Source organism: Triturus cristatus, chromosome 6, assembly GCF_964204655.1.
Source record: "Triturus cristatus chromosome 6, aTriCri1.1, whole genome shotgun sequence".
Taxonomy (NCBI): Eukaryota; Metazoa; Chordata; class Amphibia; order Caudata; family Salamandridae; genus Triturus; species Triturus cristatus.
This window is the reverse complement of record NC_140589.1, coordinates 556,332,579-556,356,377: the sequence shown is the minus strand read 5'-3', so window position 1 is coordinate 556,356,377 and position 23,799 is coordinate 556,332,579. Positions and strand designations below refer to the sequence as shown.

At 47.9% G+C, this 23,799-nt stretch overlaps 1 protein-coding gene across 4 annotated transcripts in view; it reads left to right on the top strand.

Annotated features, from left to right (window-relative positions):
• Positions 1-23,799, top strand: part of PHIP (PHIP subunit of CUL4-Ring ligase complex) — a 1,862,070-nt gene that overhangs the window by 1,732,989 nt on the left and 105,282 nt on the right. The window lies entirely within an intron of this gene.

The window sequence follows — 23,799 nt, the reverse complement described above, 5'->3', positions numbered from 1 at the left end:
TATCTATCTATCTATCTATCTATCACTCTGTCTCCCGCCCTATCTATCTATCTATCTATCTATCTATCTATCTATCTATCTATCTCTGTCTCCCGCCCTCTCTATCTATCTATCTATCTATCTATCTATCTATCTATCTATCTATCTATCTATCTATCTATCTATCTATCTCTCACTCTGTCTCCCGCCCTCTCTATCTATCTATCTATCTATCTCTCACTCTGTCTCCCGCCCTCTCTATCTATCTATCTATCTATCTATCTATCTATCTATCTATCTCTCACTCTGTCTCCCGCCCTCTCTAACTATCTATCTATCTATCTATCTATCTATCTATCTATCTATCTATCACTCTGTCTCCCGCCCTCTCTATCTATCTATCTATCTCTCACTCTGTCTCCCGCCCTCTCTATCTATCTATCTATCTATCTATCTATCTATCTATCTATCACTCTGTCTCCCGCCCTCTCTATCTATCTATCTATCTATCTCTCACTCTGTCTCCCGCCCACCCTCTCTATCTATCTATCTATCTCTCACTCTGTCTCCCGCCCTCTCTATCTATCTCTCCGTCCATCACTCTGTTTGTCTCCCTTTCTCTCTGTCTCTCTCTCCGTCCATCACTCTGTTTGTCTCCCTTTCTCTCTGTCTCCCTCCCGGTTTGTCTCCCTCTCGCTCCCTTTGTCTCCCTCCCTGTTTGTCTCCCTCTCGCTCCCTTTGTCTCACTCACTGTTTGTCTCCCTCTCGCTCCCTCTGTCTCACTCACTGTTTGTCTCCCTTTCACTCTGTCCCCTCCCTCTCTCTCTCTCCCTCTGTCTCCCTCCCTCTCCCTCTGTCTCCCTCCCTCCCTATCCCTCCCTCTGTCTCCATCTCCCTCCCTCTGTCTCCCTCCCTCCCTCTGTCTCCCTCCCTCCCTCTGTCTCCCTCCCTCCCTCTGTCTCCCTCCCTCCCTCTGTCTGCCTCCCTCCCTCTGTCTCCCTCCCTCCCTTTGTCCTCCCTTCCTCCCTCTGTCTCCCTGCCTCTCTCTCCCTCCCTCTCTCTGTCTCCCTCTCTCCCTCCCTTCCTCTCCGTCTCCCTCCCTCTCTCTCCCTCCCTCCGTCTCACTCACTGTTTGTCTCCCTTTCTTTCTGTCCCCCTCCCTCCCTCTCCCTCCCTCTCTCTGTCTCCCTCCCTCTCTATTGCTCTCTTTCCCTCCGTCTCCCTCACTCTGTCTCCCTCCCTCCCTCCTCCGTTCTCCCTCCCTCCCACTCCCTCTGTCTCCCTCTCTCTCTCCCTGTCTTCCCCCCTCTCCCTGTCTTCCTCCCTCTCCCTGTCTTCCTCCTCTCCCTGTCTTCCTCCTCTCCCTGTCTTCCTCCTCTCCCTCTCTCTCCCTCCCTCTTCCTCCCTCTTCCTCCCTCTGTCTTCCTCCCGCTGTCACCTCACCCCCTGCTCTCACTCCCTGCTGCCCTCCATCACCTCACCCTGCTGTCCTCTGTCACCTCACCCCGCGCTGAGACGGCTTCCAGGGAACGCACACGGCCGCCGCACCCAAGTACTTCACAGGTCTTTTAAAGACCATTCACTTGTTAATGAGACTTTGTTGTATTTCACCTCTTCTTAGCGCCCCTGCATCTCCCCTCTGATTGAGTGGAGATGCAGGGGCGCTAAGAAGAGGTGAAATACAACAAAGCCTCATTAACAAGTAAATGGCCTTTAAAAGAATCGCCCGGCCTCCCAGCTCCGCGCTGCTGTAACCGGCGGTGTTCGCTGACAAGCACAGGGCACAGGCACTGTCTGCAAGGTCCGCGGGCCGCCAAGGAAGGCTTGCCGGGCCGCTGGCGGCCCGCGGGCCGTACTATGAGTACCCGTGCCCTAGACCAACCCTGCGAGAACCCTTGGGTTGGTCTTCGGTACTCGCCTGCTGGTGGGGGGCTGTGTCTCCTGTGAGTGCCTTCCTTGTTCTTGACGGGTGACTCCGTCTGGGGGCGGTTCATTCCTCCTTTGGTTCTTTGGAGGATGGAGTTCCGGTGCTCCGGTGCCCTGCTGCTCTGGCTACTCCAGGATTGGGGGGTATTGCTTCTATCCCTGTCCTCCCTCCCCTCCCTCCCTTCCATTGCTATCTTCTGCTTAAGGGTCATCTGGCCAGGTGTTGCCTTGTCCCTTGTGGGTGGTTGCCCTCTAGGTTGGTGTGGCTTGGAAGTTTGTTGTCCCCGTCTTGTCTTGGAACTGGTCCCATTCCTTGCTGAGGATGGGGGGGGGGGGGGGAAGGGGGGGGGGGCGGGATGTACAACGTGGGCCATGCGTTTGCACCTGTTCTTTGCCTCCGGAGCAGAGGGATGGGTGGCTGTCTATGTGGTGGCAGGGTGACTGCGCAGATTTCTGCTTGTTCTTCTTCTTTCCCTGCGTTGGGTTCTGCGGTGTTGGCACTACTCTGGTGGTGGTGGTGTTAGACACCGTTTCTTTCCAATTTTTCCACAGTTTTTTATCTGGTGATTCCGCGTTGTGGTGCAGAAAAGTTCTCCGAAGAAAACTGACGTTGGTGCGCCGGGGCGGGTCTTATGTGACCTCGCTGATGTCACGTACGCGGACGACGCCTGGGCGGAGTCGCGTGATGTCGCCCCGCCCCCGGCGGGCAGGGATGCTTTGGCAAAAAAGTTTCCGATTCCAGTCTCACGCCTGGGGATAATTCTACGTGAAGGACTCTGCGGCTAGAATCGTCTCTACCAGATACATCGTTACTGAAGGTAAGTAACTCGTACAACTGCCTTCCTGGTGGCCATCACCTCCGCCAGGCATGTGAGTGAGCTTCAGGCTCTTTCATGTAAACCTCCTTTCGTGGCGATTCATCCAGACAAGGTTGTGCTTCGACCACGTCCCTCCTTTCTACCGAAAGTAGTCACTGCCTTTCATCTCGGCAAACTGTTACTTTGCCCACTTTCTTTCCGCATCCTTCAAGAGAGGAGGAGAGGCTCCACCATCTTGACCCAAAACATGCGTTTCATTCTATCTCAACCGCACACAGCAGTTCCGGGTGGATGACTATCTCTCTGTTGGCTACGTGGGTGCCAAGAAAGGTCGGGCTGTGCACAAGCGGACTATCTCCTGATGGGTTGTCTTGTGCATTACAGCCTGTTACTCTCTGGCTTAAAAGGAACCTCCGGTTCGTCTGCGCGCCCATTCTACCAGGGTAATAGCAGTTACTACAGCATTAGGAGGCGGTGTCCCCCTGCAAGATATCAGGCAGCTACGTGGGCCTCGCTGCATACTTTCACTAAGCACCATTGCCTTGACAGTCAAGTCCTGGGAGACGGTTTCTTTGACTGGTCGGTTCTCCGTTTCTTTCTGGTGTTATTTCATTTTGCAGACCCTCCTCCGGGGTTTGTATTGCTTGGGTATGTATTCTAAGGTAAGGAATCTATCACTAACGTGTCTCTTTCAGATGCACAAGTTACTTACTTGTGTAAAGATATATCTGTAAGAAACGTTAGTTAGTGATAGATTCCTTACCGCCCGCCCTTCCTCCCCGTTCTGCGAACTGTTCTCTAGGGTTCAGGTCATCCCTTTCAGGGCCCTAGTTCTATTGCACCAGTAGTCGGTCTCTGGCATGGCTCTGCGTTCCTGGCGTGGAATAGTCATGTACGAAACTGACGTCAACTAAATTGGACAGCAAAGACATCTGGAACCTTCTGTATGCTTCTCCAAGGAATACGATGGGTTGTTGTCAGATAAAAGAAAACACTTGTAATTGAACTATATGTGTACCAAATTTCTATTTCAGATGGGAACTAGTTTCCGTATTCAGCATAGGAGCTCAGGTACTGCTCTTTTCTGGCATGGTGCTATTAATTAAGTAGGGTTCTGATACGTGTGTGAGCCACCAGACCGACTGTCTGGACTGATGTGAGTTGACATACTGTCTAGTACTAAAGTTTGGATGATATAATTAGGCTTTGTTCAATTGGTTATCAAAATGGAACATACACAGAAGGTTGATGGGGGACAAGAAGGAGAGGAGGAAGAAGGGCATGCTGTTCCTTTGTATGAAACTCCCATTTGTAATGTCCATCAGTGTACCTGCCTTGATTGTCAACAGATTGTGATTTATTGATTTAAGTTGTTTACTTGGTTATTAGGATAGAATGAAAAAATAATAAAAACAATATTGTCCGTATGAGAGGAACCATGTTTATTTCCACTTGTCCATATCACGGTACCAGTATCCTAGTGTTTCTTCAAAGCCTACCTTGTCCCAAATTGCGTTTCAATCTGTCTGATGAAAGCCAAATGCCCTTGTTAGTAACCCCTTCACAGAAGCACTGACAGTCCAGCAGGATTGTATTTTCCACCGGTTGCTTAGATGTTAGTGAACTCAAACGTCTCTTGCATACTTCTCGTTAGAGATCATTCTTGCTGGTACACTTATTTGAAGGTGGAGGGGTAATTATTTATTTATAGCATTTGTAGAGCGCTCTGCAACCCTACGGGCATCCTGGCGCTAGGTACATACAGCTGAGAACCCTGTAGAACAGAAGAGGACAGTGGACAAGGTGCTGATTAGTTGGATTTTTTTAGTGGATTTTTTGGGAAGAGCCATGTTTTCACCTTTTTACGAAAGGCCATCAATTCGTTTGTTTTTCTGATGTCAATAGGGAGGTTGTTCCATAAATTAGCTGCGGCTATACTGAAGGCTCTTCCCCCACAGGTAGCTTTCTTGATCCTAGGAATGCTGATAAAGTTTAAGAATGAGGATCGAAGAGACCGGGTAGGCTCATACCAGTTAAATTTATTTTGGAGTGGTCGGGGGCCTAGCCCATGAACTGCCCTGAAGACAATACATAAGGATTTGAAACAGATCCTCTGGTGTATAGGCAGCCAGTGGAGGTCGGCCAGGGCAAAAGTGGTGCAAGATCTTCGTTCCCGAGAGAGTGCCAGTTTTGCTGCAGCCGCCTGGATACTTTGAAGTTTGGAAATGAGATAGGCAGGGGATTCCAGCAAAAGGGCATTACAGTAATCCAGGCGGCTGAGGATGGTGCTCCTGACTATGTTAGCTCTAGTCTGTGGGGGCAGGAGAGGTAGCAGCTTTCGCAGTCCTCGCAGTAAGGCAAGGCAGCTGCTGACCTGCTTGTTGACGTTAGTCTCAAGGCTCAGGCTGTTAATAGTGACTCTGAGATTCCTTACTGATTTCACTGGGGTAGGCGAGTCTCCTAGCAGCTGAGGCCAGAAGTCTGTAGGTAGACTTATGGGGATTCTTCCCACTACGCAGTGCAGTATTTCAGTTTTGTCACTGTTGAATTGTAGTGAGTTCTGGTTTAGCCAGAGTGACATTTCCAGCATGCAAGTGTGGAAGGTCTCCAGTGAGTTTGCATGGGCTCCATCAAGAGAGATCATTAGCTGGGTGTCATCTGCGTAGTTTGTCACGCTGATGCCATGGCTTTTAATGATCCTCATCAGGGGTGTAGGAGAGTAGGGTCTGCTTTCTATGTTCACCCCCACTTTTTGCTTTTGCTTTACTGGTTTTCGACTTAGATGTGGCTGTGGGCCTGCTAATCAGACCCACAGCCCTGCTGTTCTCTCTCTAAATTAACACTATGTACTTTAGGTGCATAACCCATTTGGATAGGATCACCTTATTGGCCCCTGTACAGTGTACCCTAGGTACCCAGGGCATAGGTGTACCCTAGGCCTACCAGGGGCTGCAGCATGTATTGTGCCACCCCTGGCCTGGCCTTCCATTTTGACACAACTGGCTGATCACTCAGCTGGGGCAAGGTCGTGTAATCACCCCTTGCTTAGGTGTAGTATTCCTATGCCTAACTTACATATAGACACATGTGTACCTATCAGTCACTCCTATGGCAGGCCTTGACAATCCTGGAGGCAGAGTGCTTGGTAACATGTGAGATGGTGCTCTAGCATGAGCTGAGCCTGTCTGCAGCTTTCGGAACCATGTCCTTATAGCTGTTCTATGATATAGCCTACCATATACTCTTAAAGTGCCTTATAATCTTAGACGGTTATGGTAACTATGGTTTGGCTTTATCAAAGCATGTCGTGTAAGGTGTCTAACACTCGGGAATAATACCCCCATGCCATTTCTGGACATGAGAATATTATTCCCCCCTTCTAGAGGGAAAGACATGTTAAAATCATACTTCAACTGTTAGCCTCTGACCAAAGCCTCAGCATCACAAAATGGATGCTGCTGCCACGACACAAGTCTGACCTCCTGCTGCTGGGAGTGATCCCAGCCAGGGAGGCCTGGACAATAGGTTTCCTGCTTGGGGAGGTGCTAGCACCTCCCCAGACAGCCTTTAGTGTATTGGGGCAGGGTGGGCTGAAAGGAATGAGACATGCCTGGGGCACACAAGGTGTTCCTTGCATAGTCCAGTTCAAACCGGCGCTGGGGCACTCCAGCCCCAGCTCTGGCGCGAAACTGGACAAAGGGAAGCGGGTGTAACCACCCCCTCCCAGGTCCCACCCATAAGGCGTGACCTAGCAGGTATCCCAGCCCCCCAGATTAGTATAAGAGTGGGAGTTGGGCCTCAAGACTTTAGATTATCCTGAACCTGCAAAACTGAACAGAAACTCTGGACCTTCGACATTCGACGAAAGAAGAAGACTGAAGAATCTCCCTTGTAGCCAAGGAGTGGCTACCCTGTGCAAACAGGCACCATCAAGTGACTACCCTTTGCTTTGTGAAACGTTCGACGAGGAACCGACTGCAGAGCCCGACCAGAGCCTTGATTTCCAGACTTCTCCGACCCTCATCCACATCTGCAGCAGAGCTGAGATCCGTGGAGGCGACGAGCGACGTGGGACCGGCTACCTGGGAAAAGTGGCTAGTAACTTACAGCGCAGCTTCTGAGGTACCCTCGAAGTTGTGCACCGGGGATTGAGAAGCCCCAACCCCAAGCACCATCTGCACCGAAGACCAGCCCCCCACACTCCACGAGTCCTGCGTGGGGCCCTTCAGCATTTTCCTGCTTGCCGCGTCTGTCCGGTTGCTTGCCCGCTGGCTAGTGGCCTCTGTGACGACGCTCCCTGAAATCTTCTGCGCTGGTTTGGCTCCTCCAGACTGGCTCCCGCTTCTCTGCAAAGAAGAAGCACCCCAGACCTTCCTGGTCTGCACCAGAAGCAAGTCCCTTGTTCTTCGTGGGTTCCGCTTGCCAAGGCTTGGTGAGTCCTAGTCCAACTTCGACGCCGCCGACAGCAAGAGCCTTCGTGGGACAGCTCGCCTCCTGGTCCTGGTCGTCCTCGACGCTTCCTGGTCCTCCTGGCTGCAGCGACAAGCTTCACCTTCACCTGCAACTCTTCACGACATCGCCTGGTTCCTTCCTGGTTCCACGTGGTCACTGGCTAGTGACCTTGACTCTGTCCCTTCTGCTTGCAGGTTTCTTCTCTTCTTGATCCCAGCCTTGGGATCCACCGGACACTCTCCCCTGACTGCCTGTCAGCATCTTTCTTCAGGCATCCATAGGAGTCGACGACGAAAACGACGCATCTTCACCCCTATGCACCCGCAGCCTGTGGGCTAGGTAACTTGGGTACTCCGGTGCTCATCAGGATAGTGACTATCCTAGTGTCTAGTTTTCAAGTCTCAACTTCCTAGCTACTCCGGAAGTGTCCTAAATCTATCTATTTCTAAACTGTAATATTGCTATTGACTTTTACGCATTACGCGTGAGTGTTTCCACTCTGCACACGAATCCCGTGGGCCTCCCACTTCCTAACTAACGCTAGTGTAGTGTAGCCCCAGCGATTCCCTAGGCCTAGGCCTATTCTATTTCCGTGACAGTGGTCCTTATACCACTTATTTAGTATATGGTTTGCGTGGCCCCTAGGGCCTAACTGTATTACTTACCTGTGTGACTTACTGTATGCATTAATAAGACTGTGTTGTACTTACCTCTAAACTCATAAAGAGTGCTGAGGGTTTGCTTAGAATAAATACACTTTATTTTATATATATATCTGTTGTGGTGTCCTTTCATTTGGTATTCAAGGGATTATATATGGTATCACAGCTGGCTTCACATGCCATTCAGAGTTTAGCCTAAGACTGCTCTTGTCCATGCTACCACTAGGATAGCTGGTCTATAAGGTTGACTTTACAACCAATCACCATAAGGGTATTTGGACTGATATAAGGTGTACACTATAACTAGTGACATCATACATCAGGCCAACTTCTCACATTGGTGAGCAGCGGTTGGGATCTGAGCTTGCTGTTGTAATACCATTGTAATCTTGAGATACTAAATTGAAAGATCACACAGATATTGTCTAGGTACATATAACATAGATTATTATACTTAAGTCCTACTGGACTTTGTAGTTGTAGGTTGAAGGGAATAACACACCCTGACTACAACTACTAGAAAGGTTTAGTAGATACAACTAGTGTAGGTAGGTGCACACACCACACCCTCACTAGATCATGCCTCTGGGAGGAGATCAAGTAGATGCTCTCTCAGGAGGGGCAGGTCTGCAGAAGACCCCCTCTAGGTATGATACCTTAACATTCCAGGAGATGAGACAATTGTGTACCTCCAGAGGAATAAAACAGGGTGCAAACCCTACCCTCCTTCAGTTAAGACAACTCCTAGAGGAGTATGATGCTCAGAGGGCATCACAGGAAGGTGCCCTAGGCACAGAGGAGGGTCTACCCACCACAGAGGAGTCAGATGGGCCTTCAGATGGGGAGGTAGACAGCCAGAGCCAAGTAAGGAGACTTAGCCAGGCTAACTTAAGTTTACATGGGAGTTTGCATGGGGTCCCCCCATACAGACCCACAAGTAGACATTCACAGAGAAGCAGGAGGGACAGATCCCCTTCAAGGGAATCCACCCACTCCCATGTCTCTAACACCTCTAATGCTTCCTCTCACAGGGGAATGACTTCACCTGAGAGAAAGGAGCATGCAGCCAGAATGAGGGAGGCTAATCTGAGGATTCAGAGGGAAGAACTTGCCCTTGCCAAAGAGAAGCTTGCTCTGGCTAGAGAACAAAAGTTAAGTGGGTTAGAACCCACTGGTGGCAGCAACATTCCTAGGGATAGAGACAGGCACTATGATAATAGAAACCTGAGCAAGATTGTCCCTCCCTACAAGTGTGGGGATGACATCCACAAATGGATAACTGCTTTGGAGAGAGCTTGCAAAGTACAGCAGGTACCCCAAAGTCAGTGGGCAGCTATCTTGTGGCTCTCCTTCTCTGAGAAAGGAAGAGACAAGCTCCTCACAGTTAGTGATGAGGATGCAGATAATTACACTGTCCTGAAGAGTGCTCTGATTGATGGGTTTGGCCTAACCACTGAACAATACAGGTTGTTGTTCAGGGATACCCAGAAGACACAGACTCAGGACTGGACTGACTTTGTAGATTGTGCCGCTAAGGCTCTGGAAGGCTGGCTATTGGGAAGTAAGGTTAAGGACTATACAGGATTGTATAATTTGATCATGAGAGAACAAATACTTAACAACTGTCAAAACCAGCTATTGCATCAACACCTGATTGATTCTGATCTGACTTCTCCCCAAGAATTGGGAAAGAAGGCAGATAGATGGGTCAGGACTAGAGTTAAGCAGAAAAACCAGAACCAGGGCGGTGATCAGAAAAAGGCAGACCAGAAGGGTAATGAGCAGAAACAAAAAGACCAGAAGTCTTCACCAGGCCCCCAAAAGGCTCAGGGGGAGGGTGGTTCCAAAAAGGATAAGAAGAAAGAAGGCCAAAAGAAACCATGGTGCAACTATTGTAAGTCTACCTCACATTGGTTTAGTGAGTGCACCAAAAAGGATAAGCCCCCAGCCACCATTGCCCCTAAGGCAACTGTACCCCCTAGTTCAGCTGTAAGTGGTGGTTCCCAGCAAAAGGGTGTAGTAGGGTTAACCCTGGGAACTGAGGAGGATTCTGGCCTAGTCAGAGTGCCTACTCAGGCTGTCCTGATCTGTGATGGGGACTTAGCTTTGTCCTCTACTGTAGGCCCCAGTAACCTGGGCAAGTACAGACAGACACCTTTTATCAACCAAAGAATGGCTCAGGCCTACAGGGACACTGGGGCTAGTGTCACAATGGTGACACCTGCTTTTGTGGACCCTGGACAGATCATACTAGGTGAGAATTACCTAGTGACCAACGCTAGCAATGCCACTACCTCCCATAGTGTGGCTATTGTTAACTTCTCCTGGGGAGGGGTAACTGGCCTCAAGAAAGTTGTTGTTAGTTCAGACCTTCCTGTAGAGTGTTTACTGGGCAATGATCTTGAAACTTCAGTTTGGTCTGAAGTGGAGTATAGGACCCATGCAGAAATGCTGGGGATAGATGCACATGTCCTTGCTGTGACCAGGTCACAGGCCAAAAAGTGCAACACTGAACAAGTGCTGGATCCTGAAACTATGGACCAGTCACACTCCAAGAGAAAGAGCAGTAGGGTTAAGGCTGTGCCTTCCCCCCTGCCTCAGGTGGTGGATCAGCCCTCCCAGGAGGATGATTCTGAGAGCCCTGAAGGAACTGTCCTAGAAGAACTTGAACCTGATCAGGTTGAGTTTCTTGGGACAGGGGGACCTTCCAGGGCAGACCTGAGGCAGGCTCAATTAGACTGCCCCTCTCTTGAACCCCTCAGACAGCTGGCTGCTGCTGAGGCTGCAGGGAATGCTCAAGGTACCCATAGAGTGTATTGGGATGAAGGGCTACTGTACTCAGAGGCTAGAGACCCCAAGCCTGGTGCATCCAGGAGGTTGGTCATACCACTGAAGTTCAGAGGCTTCCTTCTAACCTTGGCCCATGATATTCCCCTTGCAGGACATTTAGGCCAGAACAAGACTTGGGACAGGCTTGTCCCTCACTTTCACTGGCCCCATATGTCAGAAGATACTAAGGAGTTTTGTCGCTCCTGTGTCACCTGCCAAGCCAGTGGCAAATCAGGTGGCACCACAAAGGCCCCCCTCATACCACTACCTGTGGTGGGGGTCCCCTTTGAAAGAGTGGGCATAGATATTGTAGGACCAATGGACCCACAAACAGCATCTGGGCACAGATTCATACTGGTGATAGTGGACCATGCCACCAGGTACCCAGAAGCAATTCCCCTGAGGACCACAACAGCTCCTGTTGTGGCAAGGGCCCTGCTTGGAGTATTCTCCAGAGTGGGCTTTCCAAAGGAGGTCATTTCTGACAGAGGTGCCAACTTTATGTCAGGATACTTGACTGCAATGTGGAAGGAGTGTGGTGTTAACTATAAGTTCACCACACCCTATCACCCACAGTGCAATGGGCTTGTTGAGAGATTCAACAAGACCCTAAAGGGAATGATAAAAGGATTACCAGACAAGCTTAGGCGAAGATGGGACATCCTTTTACCCTGCCTTCTGTTTGCTTACAGAGAGGTCCCACAGAAGGGGGTTGGCTACAGCCCTTTTGAGCTTTTGTTTGGGCATCCTGTAAGAGGACCCCTGTGTTTGGTGAAGGAAGGATGGGAGAGACCTCTCAGACAACCCAAACTAGACATAGTGGATTATGTACTTGGTCTCCGCTCCAGGATGGCAGAGTATATGAAGAAGGCTTCTAAAAACCTTGAGGCAAGCCAAGAACTCCAAAAAGCTTGGCATGACCAAAAGGCTGTACTGACTGTTTACCAGCCAGGACAGAAAGTGTGGGTGTTGGAGCCAGTGGCCCCAGCAGCACTCCAAGACAAATGGTCTGGACCCCACACTATTGTTGAGAAAAAGGGAGAAGTCACCTACTTGGTGGACCTTGGGACTCCCAGAAGCCCCCACAGGGTGCTTCATGTCAACAGATTGAAGGCATATGTTGACAGGGCAGACATGGGGCTACTCATGGCTACAGATGAGGGGCAGGAGGAAGAGAGTGACCCTCTCCCAGACCTGTTGACTCAGAACCCTGATGATGGCTCAGTTGATGGTGTGGTCTTTTCTGACAGCCTCACTGTCCATCAGCAACAGGACTGCAGACAAGTTCTGCAGGCCTACAGACATATGTTCTCTCTGACCCCAAGTCAGACAAACTGGTGCACCCATGAGGTGGACACTGGTGACAGTCTGCCTGTGAAGAGTAAAATCTACAGGCAACCTGACCATGTCAGGGACTGCATAAAAGTTGAGGTACAAAAGATGTTGGAGCTGGGAGTCATTGAACCTTCAGAGAGCCCTTGGGCTAGTCCTGTAGTCCTTGTGCCAAAACCTCACACCCAAGATGGTAAGAGAGAGATGAGGTTTTGCGTGGATTACAGAGGTCTCAATGCTGTCACTAGGACAGATGCCCACCCAATACCTAGGGCAGATGAGCTCATTGACAGACTGGCAGCTGCTAAGTTTTTGAGCACATTTGACCTAACAGCAGGCTACTGGCAAATCAGACTAGCTGAGAGTGCAAAGGCCAAAACTGCCTTCTCGACCCCAGGAGGACATTATCAATTTGTGGTAATGCCCTTTGGGTTGAAGAATGCACCTGCCACTTTCCAAAGGCTGGTGAATCAAGTCCTTACTGGGTTGGATGATTATTGTGCAGCTTATCTTGATGATATTGCTGTCTTTAGCTCCACCTGGGAGGATCACCTGGTCCACCTGAGGAATGTTTTAGAGGCCCTGCAAAAGGCAGGCCTCACTATCAAGGCCACTAAGTGCCAGATAGGGCAGAGCAAGGTTGTATACCTGGGCCACCTAGTTGGTGGGGGTCAGGTTCAACCACTGGAGAGCAAGATCCAGACCATAAAGGACTGGGCTCCTCCAACTACCCAGACTCAGGTCAGAGCTTTCTTGGGCCTGTCTGGGTACTACAGAAAGTTTGTTAAGAACTATGGGTCCATAGTGACACCACTTAATGACTTGACCTCCAAGAAGATGCCAAAGAAAGTTCAGTGGACAGCAAGCTGTCAAAAAGCATTTGATGACCTGAAGCAGGCCATGTGCAGTGCACCTATTCTGAAAAGTCCAGACTACTCCAAAGAGTTCATTGTCCAGACAGATGCTTCTGAGTTAGGTGTGGGAGCTGTTCTTTCACAACTGAATGTAGATGGTCAAGACCAGCCCATTGCTTTTATAAGTAGAAGGCTGACCCCTAGAGAGAAACGTTGGTCAGCTATTGAGAGGGAGGCCTTTGCTGTGGTTTGGGCCCTGAAGAAGCTGAGGCCATACTTGTTTGGCACTCACTTCAAGATTCAGACAGACCATAAGCCCCTCTTGTGGCTAAATCAGATGAAGGGTGAAAATCCCAAACTTCTTAGGTGGTCCATTTCCCTACAGGGGATGGACTTCACAGTGGAACATAGACCTGGGACTGACCATGCCAATGCAGATGGACTCTCCAGATATTTCCACTTAGAACATGAAGACTCAACTGGTCAAGGTTAGTTTAATGTCCCTAAGTTTGGGGGGGGGGTTGTGTAGGAGAGTAGGGTCTGCTTTCTATGTTCACCCCCACTTTTTGCTTTTGCTTTACTGGTTTTCGACTTAGATGTGGCTGTGGGCCTGCTAATCAGACCCACAGCCCTGCTGTTCTCTCTCTAAATTAACACTATGTACTTTAGGTGCATAACCCATTTGGATAGGATCACCTTATTGGCCCCTGTACAGTGTACCCTAGGTACCCAGGGCATAGGTGTACCCTAGGCCTACCAGGGGCTGCAGCATGTATTGTGCCACCCCTGGCCTGGCCTTCCATTTTGACACAACTGGCTGATCACTCAGCTGGGGCAAGGTCGTGTAATCACCCCTTGCTTAGGTGTAGTATTCCTATGCCTAACTTACATATAGACACATGTGTACCTATCAGTCACTCCTATGGCAGGCCTTGACAATCCTGGAGGCAGAGTGCTTGGTAACATGTGAGATGGTGCTCTAGCATGAGCTGAGCCTGTCTGCAGCTTTCGGAACCATGTCCTTATAGCTGTTCTATGATATAGCCTACCATATACTCTTAAAGTGCCTTATAATCTTAGACGGTTATGGTAACTATGGTTTGGCTTTATCAAAGCATGTCGTGTAAGGTGTCTAACACTCGGGAATAATACCCCCATGCCATTTCTGGACATGAGAATATTATTCCCCCCTTCTAGAGGGAAAGACATGTTAAAATCATACTTCAACTGTTAGCCTCTGACCAAAGCCTCAGCATCACAAAATGGATGCTGCTGCCACGACACAAGTCTGACCTCCTGCTGCTGGGAGTGATCCCAGCCAGGGAGGCCTGGACAATAGGTTTCCTGCTTGGGGAGGTGCTAGCACCTCCCCAGACAGCCTTTAGTGTATTGGGGCAGGGTGGTCTGAAAGGAATGAGACATGCCTGGGGCACACAAGGTGTTCCTTGCATAGTCCAGTTCAAACCGGCGCTGGGGCACTCCAGCCCCAGCTCTGGCGCGAAACTGGACAAAGGGAAGCGGGTGTAACCACCCCCTCCCAGGTCCCACCCATAAGGCGTGACCTAGCAGGTATCCCAGCCCCCCAGATTAGTATAAGAGTGGGAGTTGGGCCTCAAGACTTTAGATTATCCTGAACCTGCAAAACTGAACAGAAACTCTGGACCTTCGACATTCGACGAAAGAAGAAGACTGAAGAATCTCCCTTGTAGCCAAGGAGTGGCTACCCTGTGCAAACAGGCACCATCAAGTGACTACCCTTTGCTTTGTGAAACGTTCGACGAGGAACCGACTGCAGAGCCCGACCAGAGCCTTGATTTCCAGACTTCTCCGACCCTCATCCACATCTGCAGCAGAGCTGAGATCCGTGGAGGCGACGAGCGACGTGGGACCGGCTACCTGGGAAAAGTGGCTAGTAACTTACAGCGCAGCTTCTGAGGTACCCTCGAAGTTGTGCACCGGGGATTGAGAAGCCCCAACCCCAAGCACCATCTGCACCGAAGACCAGCCCCCCACACTCCACGAGTCCTGCGTGGGGCCCTTCAGCATTTTCCTGCTTGCCGCGTCTGTCCGGTTGCTTGCCCGCTGGCTAGTGGCCTCTGTGACGACGCTCCCTGAAATCTTCTGCGCTGGTTTGGCTCCTCCAGACTGGCTCCCGCTTCTCTGCAAAGAAGAAGCACCCCAGACCTTCCTGGTCTGCACCAGAAGCAAGTCCCTTGTTCTTCGTGGGTTCCGCTTGCCAAGGCTTGGTGAGTCCTAGTCCAACTTCGACGCCGCCGACAGCAAGAGCCTTCGTGGGACAGCTCGCCTCCTGGTCCTGGTCGTCCTCGACGCTTCCTGGTCCTCCTGGCTGCAGCGACAAGCTTCACCTTCACCTGCAACTCTTCACGACATCGCCTGGTTCCTTCCTGGTTCCACGTGGTCACTGGCTAGTGACCTTGACTCTGTCCCTTCTGCTTGCAGGTTTCTTCTCTTCTTGATCCCAGCCTTGGGATCCACCGGACACTCTCCCCTGACTGCCTGTCAGCATCTTTCTTCAGGCATCCATAGGAGTCGACGACGAAAACGACGCATCTTCACCCCTATGCACCCGCAGCCTGTGGGCTAGGTAACTTGGGTACTCCGGTGCTCATCAGGATAGTGACTATCCTAGTGTCTAGTTTTCAAGTCTCAACTTCCTAGCTACTCCGGAAGTGTCCTAAATCTATCTATTTCTAAACTGTAATATTGCTATTGACTTTTACGCATTACGCGTGAGTGTTTCCACTCTGCACACGAATCCCGTGGGCCTCCCACTTCCTAACTAACGCTAGTGTAGTGTAGCCCCAGCGATTCCCTAGGCCTAGGCCTATTCTATTTCCGTGACAGTGGTCCTTATACCACTTATTTAGTATATGGTTTGCGTGGCCCCTAGGGCCTAACTGTATTACTTACCTGTGTGACTTACTGTATGCATTAATAAGACTGTGTTGTACTTACCTCTAAACTCATAAAGAGTGCTGAGGGTTTGCTTAGAATAAATACACTTTATTTTATATATATATCTGTTGTGGTGTCCTTTCATTTGGTATTCAAGGGATTATATATGGTATCACAGCTGGCTTCACATGCCATTCAGAGTTTAGCCTAAGACTGCTCTTGTCCATGCTACCACTAGGATAGCTGGTCTATAAGGTTGACTTTACAACCAATCACCATAAGGGTATTTGGACTGATATAAGGTGTACACTATAACTAGTGACATCATACATCAGGCCAACTTCTCACAAGGGGTTGCATATAAATGTTGAAAAGTATGGGGCTAATAGCAGACCCCTGTGGGACCCCATGCGGAACTTTAATGAACTCTGATTGATATGGAGGGATAGCTACTGCCTGCCATCTATCCGTCAGGTAGGAGCGGAACCAGTCAAGCGCGACTCCTCCGACTCCGATGTTCTTTAGTCTTTTTATCAGGATGTCGTGGTTCATCGTATCGAATGCGGCGGACAGGTCCAGCAAAATCAGAATTGCTGATTCTCCCCTGTCCGCCCTCATTCGTAGGTCATCCATGACTGTCAGCAAGGCTGACTCAGTTCCATGATCTGGTCTGAAACCAAATTGCTCCTCTTCCAAGATGTTGTTGGTTTCTAGGAAGAGGGCTAGGGATCTGCTGACCCATCGCTCTATGATCTTTATCGGGTATGGTAAGAGGGATATAGGTCGGTATTTCTTTTGGCAGTTTGGGTCCAGATTTGGTTTCTTTAATAACGGGGTAGCAACCGCCAGTTTCCAATTTCTTGGTACGGAGCCTGTGTAGAGAGATTGGTTACAAAGCTGATGCAGAGCAGGGAAGATATCATCCTCGAATTTTTTAGCTATTCTATGGGGAAGAGGGTCTAGAGGGGATCCTGATGACGTGTTAAGGGCTGTTCTAAGAAATTCCTGTTCTGAAGGGACCACAACATTTTCCAGAGTGGCGTTCGGAGAAGGGTTTCTAGCATATTCCACCATCTCATCTCTGTTCGCTTGATTGCTGTTGTCCTGCATTGTGGGGATAGACTTACTATTCATTCCCTCGACAATTTTATTGATTTTTTCCTGAAAGAATACTACTAGGCCATCACAAAGTTCTTGTGAGGGCTTGATTTGGCTGTCAGCGCAAGCAGGATGAGAAAGCTCTCTGATAATCTTGAAAGTGTCGCGGGACTTATTAGAGCTTTTGAGAATAAGGTCTGCGAAGTGGCTTGTTTTGGCTGTAATAATTTCCTTCTTATATTGTACGATAGTGAGCCTCCATCGCACTTTCTCCTGTTCGGAGTAATTTTTCCTCCAGAGCTTCTCCGCCTTTTTACAGGTGTTTTTCAGTTCTTTCAGTTTGTCCGTGTACCAGGGCGCAGAGGGTTTTCCCCTTTTCTTGATTGTTTTCAGCGGTATGATATCATCAAGTTTCTTAGTTATCTCATTACATAATGAGAGATAGTTTGTAGTGACATCGTTCTCTAAATTGAACGAGATCCCAACCTGACGAAAGTCAGACTTACCTTCCTCTTTCCTTTTCAGCAGATTCCTCCAATCACGACCAATAAAGGTTCTGGTCTGTGCCCTTGCGGGTCCTGTGTAGGTCAGGATATGGATATTAAATATGAGGAGGTGATGATCTGACCAACCTACTGGAAGAGTTGTATCCATGGTCATTAGATCTTCTCAGGAAAAGCAAGGTGAGGACCTAGCTCTGGGCCTGGGTCCGGCCCGCGATCAGGGTCAGAGCCAGGGGAGCTTAAGGGAACCAGAGAGCTTAGAGACAGACAGATTGGGCTCCCTTTTTCAGTCCCTAAGGGGGGATTTGATGACTAAATTTGAGATCTCGGAGGGCAATCAAAAGGCAATTCATGACAGGTTTGATTTATTGGAAGCTAAAATCGATGATGTTATCGCTCGGACCAGTAAATTGGAACTGGATGTGGTAGCCCTAAATAAATCTGCCCAGGGGAATTTAAAAGACATTGAAACTTTAAAAGTACAGAATAAATCCCTTGCTTCAGATGTGGAGAGGCTAGAAACCCAAGCCAGAAGAAACAACTTGAGAATCTTGAAAATACCCGAAGGAGCAGAGCTGGAGGACATCAAGGGGTTTGTCTGTAGTCTGTTAAGAGAAGGGGTTTTAAAAGATCGTCCAGACATCAACTCTGAGGCTGAAATTCAACGAGTACACAGAGACCCCTTTAAGTTACACGCAGATAGAAAAGCACCTAGGAAAATTCTGGTAAACTTTCAGTCTTTTAATGTCAAAGAGTTAATCTTAGGGAGAACCTCTCTAAAGTAGATCTTCACTATCGGGCAACCCCATATCTAATTAGATCGGATATAGGAGGTAGAACAGCTCAGAGGCAGTGGGAGTTGGGCACTAGAATGCCAGAATTAAGATCGTTTGGAGCCCAAGTACAAATGAAATTCCCAGCCCTCTTAAAGATCATGTGGAACAATAAAATGCACAATTGCACCCAGGTTACAGAAGTAGATGATCTCTTAACTTTAATGAGACAGAAATGACATGGATTAAACTAGGTGTCAAACTCCGGAGGTAATATAGGTCACATTGGGACAAATAGGGGGGGCATGGGGTATAGAGGTTAAGTAACTAATAGGAATAGTAAAGGTGAAAGAGAATGGAGATATATAAAGAAGAGAGGGGGAAAAGAGAAAAAAAGAAGAAAAAAAACCCCAATCTGTCACATAGCTCCCTCGCATTTTTGCATTTACCCTGGTTTTTTTATTATTTTTTATTATATGACTGGAGTAATTGGAGCAATGATAAAAACTCCCGTGGATGCACTTAGACCCAAAGGCAGTTCTCCCAGAGCACAATAGACGGTTTTCACCGTCAGGTATGTTGGGGGGGTTCCTCAGGGGGTGGGTGAGGGTGGGGTGTCGGGTGGTGGGTGAAAAGGCAAAAAAAATAGTCCTCATATATAGGAATAATTTGTCTAGGATGAGAGAAAATGCAGAGTACAGTCATGAGTAGATCGATAAGTATTAAAACCCTCTCTTGGAATTTGAACGGAATGGGCGATAAAAGAAAACAGTCCAGGGTTTGTGATTTTTTTAAGAAATTCTGGCGCCGACCTCATGTTAATACAAGAGACACATCTTGAGTTAAATGTCTGTATGCCTGTTTTCGAAAAATTGGGGTGGGTGCAGGAGATAGTGTGTTCCAGACAGAAAGGAGTGACTAGGGGGGTTGCGATTGTTGTTAGAGCAAATAGGGGGATAAGACTGATAAAGTCTGAAACTGACCAAACTGGTAGATGGATAGTGACAGCCCTCTCCATTTATGGTTTCCACTACACATGCGCAGTATATTATGGCCCTAATGATGATGACCCTGGTCCTCTACTGAAATTGGCAGCAGGTTTATTAGCGTCCCCAGGCCCTGTGATTTTGGGGGGAGATTTCAATCTTATTTTTGATTTTAATCTGGATAGGACATCGACGGTTAAATATCATGCCCCTTCCAAATCACTTTCTGTCCTAGGAGCTTTGATGAAAGACTTTAATTTGCTGGAAGTTTGGAGGGCCAAGTTTGGCTCTACTAGGGGGTTTACATTCTATAGCAAGAAATATAAAAATTATTCGAGAATCGACTACTTCCTAGTAGATCAACATTTGCTTACAGATATAACCACTCTTTCCCATATTCCAGTAGGGATATCTGATCATGCGGTTGTTGAAATGGTCTTTTCATTAAGCTCTAGACCCCCAGCCATTAGATGGACACTGGAGAGGACACTGCTCTTAGAGGATCAAGTAAAGGTAGAAATAAGGAAAATAACAACTGAATTCCTAAATATTAATATTGGCTCCTCTACCATTCAGACCGTGTGGGAATCCTACAAGGCTTTTTTACGTGGCGTGTTGAGTTCCCTTATGGCCCACAATAGAAACATTCTTAAAAGAAAAAAGCAGGATGAGTTGAAAGCGATTATGGAAAAAGACATGGAATTACAAGCGGCCACCGTTTCAGATAGAGAGAAGATCTCTAAACTTGAAAAGGAGCTTTTAGAATTACAACTTTCTCTTAAAGCCAGCGAAGAAAAGATTATTAGGAAAAAATGGGAAACTAGCAAGCTGAAGAATTTCGAATACGGGGAGAAATGTGGGGCCCTCCTCGCCTGGAAAGCTAGAGAGGAAAGATCCAGGAATAATATTAAAGTTTTAATTCAAAGGGAGACAGGCATATCAATTTTGGAGGATAGGAACATTAGGGAGGAAGCAAGAGGGTTTATGCATGACCTATATAAGGAAGATAAGAGCGTTGAATTAGAGAAAGTTCAATCTTGGTTAAGTCAGAAAAATCTACCCCAAATTTCAGAAGCCGATAGGAGCTATTTAGAGAGTGAGATAATGGAAGGGGAAGTAATAGCTCAACTCAAGAAAACAAAACGGGGGAAAGCGGCGGGCCCAGACGGGTTACCAAGTGAAATTTACACAGATTGCTCAGAGCAATTGGTACCTGTCCTCACTTTACTCTTTAATCATCTATTGATTTCTGGCCAGAGCATCCCCCCTTCCTGGGCTGAAGCGACGATCACTTTAATTGTAAAACCCAACAAGGACCCAAAAAAAATCGAGTTCTATAGGCCCATATCTCTCTTAAATTCTGATTTGAAACTCTACTCTGGGATTCTAGCAACCAGACTTGCCAAAATTATAAAATCCATAATACATCCGGACCAAAGAGGGTTCGTTCCGGGGAGGCAGCTAAATGAGTTGACCTTCCAGGCGATTGGAGCCATTGATTATGCGGAAGACAGAGGGCTCCCATTATCCTTAATTGCAATAGACGCAGCCAAGGCCTTTGACCAAGTAAACTGGAATTATCTGTGGGCCACTTTGGCTGGGTTTGGGTTCCCTTCAATTTTCATAGAGGGAATTAAATCTCTCTATCAGGGCCCTAGAGCTAAAGTACTGGTCAATAACGGCTTGTCTGACTGGTTTCAGATATCTCGTGGTACAAGACAAGGTTGCCCTCTGTCCCCCCTTTTGTTCGATATTTATTTTGAGCCTTTTGTCTGTGGTATTAGGGCTGACCATGTAATTCAACCTTTTAAGATAGCAGATTTAGAGCTAAAGGTCGCTCTTTATGCAGACGACCTTCTTTTATACACCTCCAATCATATGGAAGCCATACCCAGGCTGTTTTATTTAGCTGAAGAATTCGGAAGGTTCTCGGGGTATCAAATAAATAGAGACAAGACCGAAATAATGGGATGGAATAATACTACATCTATACAAAATGTAAAACATAGAATGAGATATTTGGGAATTCATTTAACTCAAGAACTGAAAAATATTCCAAAAATTAGCTGGCAGATAGTAGTAAAAGAAATTACAAAAACATTAACTAGATGGGGTAATCTGCCATTAAATATTTATGGACGCGTCAACCTCATTAAAATGTCCATACTTCCCAAATTAACCTTTTTGTATAATTCCATCCCCCTATCATTTCCTCAGAAAGAGATCAAGTGCCTTCAAGGTAGGATTGGCTCTTTTATTTGGGCTTGTAAATCTCCTAGGATAGCCTGGAAAAAGCTAAGGAGAGGGTTAAGGATTGGGGGTTTAGGCTTGCCAGATTTACTCGTATACTGTCATGCCTTTCACTTTAAAAATTTTAGACTACTGACCAATAAACTGGATTCAACCTCACAGGGCCGTCTATTTCAGGCTTTGCTTCACGACCTACCATAGGGTCAGGAGTTTTTTTTATTCAAATTTGGCGACCAGAAATTCTACAAAAAAGTCCGTTTGAAGATCCTGCAGGCCGCCCTTAGGAATTGGGTATATGTTCGGAGGGCTCTGGGAATCTCATATTACCATGCTTACGCCCCAATCTGGGATTCCCCGGGTACTTCGGAAGGCCTTCAGGACCAGTTGTCCCAACCTTTAAAAACAGCAGGTGTGAGGATATGGGGAGATCTCTGGGGCAACTCGGGCCTTTTGGGCTGGGATTCCTTAGCTTTACTAACTAATGGATCTTTAACAAGATTTAAGTTTTACCAACTCTCCGCCTGGTGGTCAAGACAGATGCTACAGCAACAGAGGGACCTTGAGATACTTGAATCTGTCAGCAGGGTAGGCGGGTGGAAACGTGAGGTATCATTTTGGTATAGGGCTTTATTGGGGCCAACAGAAATGTCAAACTATGGGTTGGCTAATCTCTGGGGTAATTTGATATCAGATAGTCCCGAAGCTATAAGTAAGATCTGGATAGATTCCTTTTCTCTGTCTCAGAGCCTTATAAAACCGGCCAATCTAAGGAGAAACCATCTGTTCACGGCCTATCGGGTGTATTGGACCCCTGCTAGATTGACCAGGGTTACACAAGTCAACTACTGTTGCCCGCGCTGTAAACTCCCGTCAGCTGACGACACTCCTATATTTTTGGAATGTCCAAAGATTCTAGAATATTGGCAGGAGATTTTTGACTTCCTGGGGAAGGTTTTAACAACTACCATTTTACGCTCTCCGAGGTTAGTTTTTTTTTGGCTTACCACCTGGCTATAACGTTAATAATTACTCCACACAATTTATATTCTACGTGATGGTTATAGCCAGGAGAGAGATTTGTAAAGAATGGAAGTCAACGGCCCCTCCCAGGTTTACTAACTGCTTACGAAATATTATAGAAGTCAGCAAGATTAGATATGGCGAGCCAAGCAGAGAATACGGATAATGTGTGGTCGGAACTGGTGGCCTGGTTGTCGACATAACGGTCCGATGATTATGCCAGAGGTTTGTTTAGATTCGTTCCTCCCCTGCCCTGAGGTATCCCATCATAGGACAGGGAAGTGGGACAAGGAAACAGCCTACCTCTGGGCGACCCCTATTGCCGTGCATTGAGTCCAGGGCGGTATCAGTAGACAATGTGAAAGGCATATGGGGTTTCCATCTAGAGTATAGACTGGCGGTATATATGAGGACAAAAAAAAAAAGATCTTCTGCCGTGAATATTAAGTCCAGTGTGTTTCCCTGTATATGTGTGGGGGTAGTTATCCACTGTTTCAGCCCGAGATTATGACAGGATTGAGTGATGTTATACAAGGCTGTGCGTAATTGGTCATTGCCCCATATATTAAAATCACCCAGTATCAGCAGCCTGCTGTGAGAGATTGAAATATTATTTATAACAGTGATCAGTTCCTGCTGTTGTGAGGCATTGAAGTGCCCCGGTGTCCTATAGCAAATGAGGCCCATAAGTCAATGTTCAGAATCATGTTTTATGGAAATCCCGAGGATTTCAACACAGGAGACAGTGTCAACGTCCAGAGTTGTAATGTTTAGCTCCTCCTTAAAAATGATCCCCAAGCCTCCTCCTCGTCCTGTATTTCTGGGTTTATGAATTATCTTATATCCTGCTGGACATGCTGGACCTAACTCTGATTCTGTTCCCGCAGCCATCCATGTCTCGGTTAGGAAAAGAATGTCTAAGTTATTGGACTCAATCAGAAGCTGTATTTCAGTAGCATGTTTCGGGAGGGATCTGACGTTTAGTAGTCCGCTAATTAGTTTTCCCTTAGTGCTAAGCTTAGGTCCCGCATAGGTTGGTGGGAAATGGGTCTTGTCAGAGGTTGGATTGGGTTTCAATAGAGCTTTGGGGAGGAGGGGATTAATGTTTGGTAGCCGTCCTTGGCAGTTGAGGCATACATTTTTGTCCTTGTGTATTATATTGGGGGGTAAACGTGGGCACTCGGCTATATCTACCAGTGGGTTCAGTAGCATAAGTGTTTCCCTACTATATCTAAGCACTTCGAGGGACGATGTTGGACGAAAAGGGGGGAGTGCCCTAGGCTCGGCCTCGGCGCGGACGAGCGCAGACGAGCTTGCCTTAAGCGCGCCTTCGGCGCGCCCGCTGCGCTCGTGCGCTGCGCTTCCGGTAGAGACACATGCTTTATGGTAGTGGAGGATGAG